The 8758-nt window shown below is 29.3% G+C and overlaps 1 long non-coding RNA gene across 1 annotated transcript; it reads right to left on the bottom strand.

The window, feature by feature from the left end:
- Positions 1–8276: 8276 nt before the first annotated feature.
- On the bottom strand, positions 8277–8689 carry LOC148926496 (uncharacterized). Its single transcript, XR_016130250.1, has 2 exons — positions 8420–8689; positions 8277–8335 (listed from the first exon to the last, which is right to left on the bottom strand). It is a non-coding gene; the product is annotated as an uncharacterized LOC148926496 (long non-coding RNA).
- Between the last annotated feature and the right edge of the window lie 69 nt (positions 8690–8758).

Here is an 8758-nt window from a genome sequence, read left to right as displayed (position 1 = left end):
CACATACTCCATTTTTTAGTCAATATTACTCCATTTTGTAATATCAATATATCGTACTGATATGATATGATTTTCAGTTCTTTAAATTTTCATTTTTCAAAAAGAATTCTCTCTCCGACCGAACCTATAAAGAGTAAATCACTTCTTTTGCAAATCTATACATGTATAAAAGGCGAGTTTTAGCCTATATTTTGAATATGTATAAGTTCTGGGTATAAATTTAAATATTTATAACTTTTGTAACTACCAATCATATGAATAAATTCTAGAGTAATTACTCTTGTAGTTATTTACCGTTACTCCCATGATTGTGTATAATATGAAGAGAATTAGTAAGAACACACCGCTGTTTATATATCTCATTGACACATTATTAAAAATATAAAAGACATATAATCTTGAATTGGATTAAAAAATAAACACGGTTAGTAATACTATTAGAAAAGAATTTATATTAAATGTCATCTATCTATCTATATATATATAAAATGAGTTTTGGCCTATATTTTAAATATGTACAAATTATGGGTATAAATTTAAATATTTATAATTTTTGTAACTACCAATCATATGAATAAATTCTAGAGTAATTTAAAGTAAACGGTTTTTAATATGATAAATTTTTGAAATTGATGTCCTATATTATTGTATCAATATTAAACTATATTTTAATAAATTTAATTGAGTTAATGTTAGAATTTATTATTTGATAGGAGATCAATGCTAATATCAATAGATTTAGTGGAGGATTAATTCTTATAATATGTTATATTACTATATACTTTTAAAATATCAATGATACGTTATCCATATTAATAAACAACATAAAAGCAATATTAATGTTATACGTTTAGGAAAAGTGAAAAGTTTAGATATTTGTACTATAAATATATGGTATTTGGTAACTAAAATTTCACTCTTTCACTAATTTCTCTTTTATAGAAGATTGAGAGATGATGCCTTTATTCTTACCATAGGAAAAAACTTTACACCAATTCTTTGCATTGATCAATCTTAATCTTCTTCAAAAGAAATGAACTCTAATCTTTGATGTTCTTTAAAAAGAACTAAGCGACAAAGAAAAAGGGATGAAATGTATGTGGTGAAGGGATTGCAACAGTCGCAAGGATGGCTAGGTGGCAATAGCATTTCTGGCTGACAGAGATGGGAAATGTTTTCATCAATGAAGAAGAATAAAGAGAAGAGGGATGTTGCTTATGTTCCATTTATGTCATGGAATAGGTAATGAATTTTCATAATGTTGAAAGCAGTTTTTTAGGACTTGATTGTAGGGTTATATTCTTTTTTGAAATGAAATTTTATATATGTGTGATGTTGGAAACGATTTTTTATGGCAAAATTTTAGAGATATTTTTTATATTCGAATTATACGTAATTGACTGACCGAAAACTATAATACGTAAAGATTGATTATTTTATAGTACTAACAAATAGACAAACAAGAACATTTGATGGTGATATGGTACATTACCTTGAATAGTTTATGTAACGCCCCACTTTTTCAAACCCTAATTTTCGGGTTATAAAATTTTTGCATTAAATGCTATGATATGTGGATTATTTGATGAGTAATTAATTGCATGGTGTCTTTGTGACCTAATTGCGTATGAGAATTGAGATTGAGTTGAATAGTCAACTTGTTGAAATGTTGACGTGATTATTGAATAGTCAAAGATAAGGAAAATATGACGTGGCCGTTGAAAGGTCAATGCGTTGAGAAAATGAAGTGAAAGTGAAGAATGATTGTTTTGGTGTGAATATTTGATGCGGAGTAATATAATTGTGGGGAATTATTTTTCCTAAGGGATGAGTGAGAATTAAATAGGAGCATTATTTAATCATGTGGAATTATTCGATCCCTCCTATTATTATTATTTGGAGAAGAAATCCTATTTTCTTGGATTTAATTATTTGTTTGGGATGATTATCCAAATTAAATCCAAAGTCCGATTATACTTTAATTCCACCTTGGAATTTTCGAAAACCCCACTTTGATTTTATATGAGATTTTCGAAAATCTCATATATTGGAGAAGAGGGAATTGTTCATTATATTATTTGATCTCTTATTTATTCTCTTCCATGAATAAATATAAATATGCTAGAATATCTTACCATATCTTGTCATATCTAAGAAGATATTGTCATATCCTAATTAAATTAGGATTTGATTTTGAATCCCTTTGAAGAAGGCAAATCACGCCACTTTTCCTTTTAATTTGGAGAGAATATTTATTTATTCTGCTCCGTGATATATTATTCTACTCCGTGAAATATTTGAATTTAATTATAGGCTAAATAAATAGCCTATAATTTTCGAAATCCTCCTAATTCTCAACGGTTTCAACGCCAACTACTATCAAATCTCTCCATATCTTCTAAAATCTTTAATTTATTTAATTAAAGATATTATATCCTACACTCTATAAATAAGAGAGAGACCCTAACCCTAGAAATCAAAACCGACGCCCCACTCCTCCATATTTTCGAAAGTTCTCTCCCCCACTCTCTCCATAATTTCTTCTACCTTTCTTCAAGATTTCTTCATCAATTGAGAAGAATCCAAGTTGAAATTCAAGAGTTTATTGAAGAATCAAGGCTATAACTTATTTCTACCGTTCGTTCTTTTGGAAAAGGTACTTTAATTTTGATCTCCTCTTCTTCTACCGATTAATCGGTGTTCTTGAGTCCACATGCATTTAGATTGAGTGAAGGGGAACTAAATTGATGAATTTTGAGATGCATAGATGTGTGTGTGGGTGTGGCCATGTGTGTGTAGTCGTGTGTGTGTGTGTGCGCACGCCTCGGCGTGCGTGCACATGTGTGGTGTTTGTGTGCGTGTGTTGTGTGTGTAGAACACTCATGCGTGACACAATTTAATGGTGAAATTTGGAGTTGTTATTTGAATAAAAATGATATGCTAATCATACCTTGATTTTGGATGATGATATTAAAGATTTATCGATGGGAAAAAGGGAAACATGGGAACATGCGTGATTTGAGATCAATGATTGAAACTGATTTGTGATACGCCTAATTTAAAGGTGATACTTCGCGCTCTTAGCGTGATAAACGAGGAGAAGAGAATACTTTCGAGCTAAGCCGACGAGGTGGGCTTTCTTTTAAAATAAGGACATTGTCCTAAACTGATATTGATGAGAATGAGATATGTGTTATCATGCCTTGATTTGTTTTGTCGTGCCTATCCCTCGTGGCTATGCCACTATTGATTTAATCGAATTCGGATCCTTGTAAAGCCGCAAACTCTACTTGGGTTAGTGTACACCAATGTTAGACCGAGTGTCAGCGTACGGGTTGGCCGGTCTAGTGACCTGGATTGCGGCCGCATTCCTTGTCATGTAGAATGAGGATATGGTAAACGTCGATGTGAAAAATGGTTGCGCGACCGTGATATTTGATAAAGAATATATTTTGGTGCCTCGGGTCTTTCTAAAGTTAAAACCCCGACGGACACTTGAAAATGGCATGATAACTATATTTGTGATAAAACTGTTTTCGGCAATGAGTCCACTGAGTATGATTATAAGTACTCAGCCCTGCATGTGTTTTCCCTATGTGCAGGTTGAGCGGTGATGAGCGGGCGGCGGTGTTGAGTAGGAAATAATATCATGATCTATTGGAACTTTAAGTGTCGTTGTGTCTCCATACATAGCTTCACTTCTCTCTTGATCGCTTCCGCTATATATTATGAAAACTTGTGATCTTTTGGTTGGGTTAAACTCTTTTATTTCGTGGGAATATGTTAGATACAAAACAGATGAGATTACTTTGGAACTTTTGCTATTTTGAGCATATTTGGTGATAGCCTTTTGTTGGATTTTATTGCTAAGACATTATTTCTCTCCTACTTAATTGATCATTAAATGCTTTGGTTAAATCCCTTTTTAAATGGAACTCTAGCCTATGATCTTTGATGCATTTAAGTCCGCCTAGTTAACGATCGCCGCATTTATTATACCCTAGATGGGCGGGTCGTTACAGTTTAAATTAATTAAGGAAACAAATCACACATATTTAGGGGTGTGAATCATGACATGCTATAGTTAAAGGTTAAAGTGTTCAGGGTAATACTATCTGCATTGTTTACAAGTATTATTTTGTTAAAATCTCGGTATCATTTTGAGATTCATTACGTGGTTGATTGTTGGCGTAGCAATCCTTTTGAAACAGAGACAGGAGTAGATGAAGGCAAAGAAGTGGAGAAGCCATGTAGAAATGGAGAAGGCAAAGGGAGGGGAGAAGATTTACTACACATAAAAGTGGTGAGATTATGTAAAATTATGTTACGGGAGCTAAATTTAAATTCTTTTTTTAATTAATTGTATTATAATTTGAATTTGGGAAATAATGAAAAATAATGATCACGCATTATAATTTTACTAAAATAGATTGTATACATAATTTATAATAATTTATATTTTTATTAATTTAGTTCAAGACTAAAATAGACTGTATACATAATTTATAATAATTTATATTTTTATTAATTTAGTTCAAGACTAAATTAGTTTATTAATATAGTACTCCCTTTGTTCCATAGTAATAGAGACGTTTCTTTTCAGCACGGAAATTAAGAAAAATTATGTTAGGTAAGTTAAGTAAAGAGAGAATAAAGTGGAAAATAAAAAAGATAGAGAGATTAAGATAGAAAAAAGTAAGAGAGAGTAAAGTAGGTGTGTAAAAATGTGTTGATTTTTACTAAAAAGAGAAATGATTCTATTACTATGAAACGGAGGGAGTATTATTTTTGTTATGTATAGATATTGCTTTTTTTAAAAATTTAAATAAATATAAAAATAAATTAATGGTACATGCATTTGCACAAATGTTATTACTAAAATTAATAGAGACTAAGCCAATGAATGTGATTGCGGAGTATTGGATATACTAACCATTAAGGCCATGTTTGGTTGGCAGGATTATGTCTGAAAAAGTAATCTGATTCTTTAAATTTTAAATTCCTGTGTTTGTTGGATGTTTAATCAAATTGGGAAAGTAATTAGAATCCGAAAACAAGGAAAGTTAGTACAACTTTCCAGGATTTTGAATCCTAGCTTTTCTTAGGTATTCTTTTTCCCAGTTTTAGGATTCTTACATATTTAATACAATATAGTATAGTTTATTATTATTATTATTAGTATTAGTGATTATAATGTTTTAAAAATAATTTAAAATTATAAATCATACTCCTTAATTTCACTATAATAAATAATTATAATTAAAATTATCATAATTATAACTATATTTTATAATAATTTATTAAATAGTTAAAATATAATTATACAATATAACGCATAATAAATAATAATTATTATATTTTATAAATTAATAATTAATCAACAAAGTTATAGTGCAATTTTAATTTATAAAATTTATCAATTATAATATCCATAAATATTATAATTATAATATAATAATTAATATATTTATTATTATAATGAATGAGTATAATACTCTATGTAACTACAATTATAATTATAATTATATTTTATATATTATGATGGATAATCCATATTTAAACTATCCATCGTAATAAAAACATAATAATATAATTATTATTATTTATAATTAATAATTTATTAAAATTTTATATTATTATTCTTTTTTATAAATAAAAAAATAATGAGTGTAGTTTTAGTTTTGTGTTTAATCAAATATAAATTTAAATCTTGATATTTTCTAAACACAGGAAAGTAAAGTCACTAGGAATCATATTCCCAGGATTCATTTTTCAAAGAATAATTTTCCTTGCCAACTTTACTTTCCCGCCAACCAAACATGGCCTAAAGGTTTCCGTCGTTTTCATATCTAAATGTAATGAAAATAAAATGGGTCTTGCATCGCACAGGGTGGGGTGTGACAAAGCTAAAACTGCTGCATTAATTATCTAAATTAAAACTGCAAGATTGAGGTACAATAGCCACGATCAATAGCTTCAACTAATTATAATCTAAATGCTGCTATATAATTTGACCAAAAATTAAATTACGCTGCGGGAGCATAATCATAGTCCGTATCGTCGTCGTCGCCACAACCGCTTTCTCCACGCACCGCTGCCACGTAGTCATAGCAGTTCTCGAACCATGTAGGGATCATGAGAGCCATTTTATCAAACAGTTGGTGGAGAGAGAGAGAGAGAAGTGTGTTGTTGAATTTGGTGGTGTAAAAAAGATGATGTTTTGAATTGAGGAAATTAGGGGACACATGCCTTATATTTATAGGTTTGGAAAAGGTGGATGCGCGTGGTGGAAGCCGGAAGGCGGTGGGTGTGTGCAAGAACCGACGCCGATCACATGTGGCGCCGCCACGTCGGTTTGTGGAGTGAGATTTTGTGGGTGGCCAAGTAGAGGGATTGCTCCGGATATCTTCAAATTTTGTGGTCCATAATTTTTTTATATTTTGATTATATAAGTATCAATGGACGTTGATTAATATAATATTTAATTTAATCATAGCTTGATTTTATTGTGTTAGTGATGTAGTAGTTCAACTTCTAGTTGACTTCCGGTCAATCTCATAATTTAAAAAAATTGCTAGTTAAAGTATGATTTTTCTACATTTTTCAATTGTCTCGTAAAATTAAAATTTTGATAAATAATTTTTTTACTTTTCGTCATTATATCTTCACCAATTACATAATCATCTAAATTTGAGCTTCTAGTTTGAATATTAATTAATATTTAATTTAATTATAGCTTGTTTTTATGGTGTTGATTTAGTAGTTGAACTTCTTGTTTCAATCTCATAACTTATAAAAATTACTAATTAAAATTTTGATTAATGATTTTTTTACTTTTCGTTATTATATTATCACCAATTAATCATCTAAAATCGATCTTTAAAATACATAACAATGCTAAATTGATCTAGAAGTTAACTAAAATTATGATTTGTGATAAATTTATCAAAATTTTAATTTTATGGGATAATTGAGAAATGTGCAAAAAATTACTATGATTTTATTTAGTTATTTTTATAAATTATGAGATTGATTATCAATAAAATACAGTACTTGGTTTTAAAAAGCCATAAATTTGACATGGCATTTAACATATGACGTGGACATCCATAATTGCTGATTATATCGTAACTTTTCAATCCATGCACACAATGACACAATCACACAAGAAAAACAAGTGGAGAGTTTTCATGTGCTCATATTTTTGGTTGGGAATAGAATGAACTTGGGATAATTCTTGTAAAATTGTAATCATATAAGAGAATATTTTCAAAAGTAGCACAAGATGTTATTCTATAATACACTTTCTTGCGTGACGCATTTGCACATTGTGACAGCACAACTCAAACTCCAAAAAAAATTGCTGTGAAAACAGTGTCGCCACATTGTGTCGATATATATTTCATTGTAATTAATTGGATATTGAATGTTAGTACTTTGATTCACCAATCTACATCATAATATACGAACTTTAACTCTATTTTTATTTTGTACTCCACATAAACTTTAGAATTTGCGAATGAATACACAAATTTAAATATTGTTGCAAAATAAAAATATACCGAAAATTCATGTAATTAAGCGCCAATACCCCAATTTATTAATGAAATAAAGTACAACAAAGTTCATTGTTCTATATATTACAAAGAGTGATGATATGTCATTTATAATAATTAATTTAGTAAAGGATTGATATGAACATTACTTCAAGTTCTATTTTTGTTAATCCTTTTTTTAATCTTTAATGAGACGTGTGTCATTCTCCATTAACAATATTTCAATAATTTTTTTTTCTGTCTCTCTAATATTTTATAAAATATTTTATAAATTATGTGTTAAAATCTATCTCATTTTAAAAGTGTGCCTGATATCTCTGATGGAAGTTATTAAGTTATTAAGCAATACAATAATTTGTACTCTGGTGGAAGTGTGCCTGATATCTCTGTGATACTAAAATAGTAAATGAAAATAATAGTATAAGAATATATATCGCACGTAGTCACATAGATGACATCATTGACATGCATGTGCACCTAATTAAAATCCGCATTATAATTTCAAAATTATTTATTTTCTTATAGTATATCATGTAATTATATTCAAGTCAACACATTTTTAGAGGAAATAAAACTTCGTCATACGTTACTCTCACCAAAATCTCTCCTACGTCGATGCAATAAAAATATTATTATCGGTTGACGCAATTAATTTGATACCCAACTTTGTCTTTTTTGACATAAATAAATATTATTCCAATACAAATAGGAATTGATGTCAAAAGAAAGATAAATAGGTGTCACAAGATTCAGTAAAATTAATTTATTCAACTCCTTACCTGCAAATAAAAAAAAACCTAGCTCATAATGTAATTTATGCAAAACATCTTAAAATTAACTTTCTCTACCCAAGTCCATTCCACCTTATAATATCACGCGGCCGGAGCATAATCATACACTACATCATCACCATCATCATCGTCTCCGCCACCTTCGACAGACATAATTGCAAAAGGATACCTGAACCCATCAACAATAGAGCTCATATAATCAGAATGCTTCTTGCACCACGAGCAAACGGTCTCTGTAGCAATAAGGGACATTTTTTTAAAATTTATCGAATTTATATATATACTATATAGAAATCAAGAAGAATGAGAAACAATATATCCCTAACTTTGGATACTACTATATTGAAGGTTGTGATTTACATATTTGGGAAGAAATAAAACATGCATATATATAGATGTGTGTGTGTAAGT

This window comes from Salvia hispanica, chromosome 5, assembly GCF_029641045.1.
Source record: "Salvia hispanica isolate PSC_SH4W2 chromosome 5, Shi_PSC_v1, whole genome shotgun sequence".
Lineage (NCBI taxonomy): Eukaryota > Viridiplantae > Streptophyta > Magnoliopsida > Lamiales > Lamiaceae > Salvia > Salvia hispanica.
This window is presented reverse-complemented; position numbering and strand designations above follow the sequence as displayed.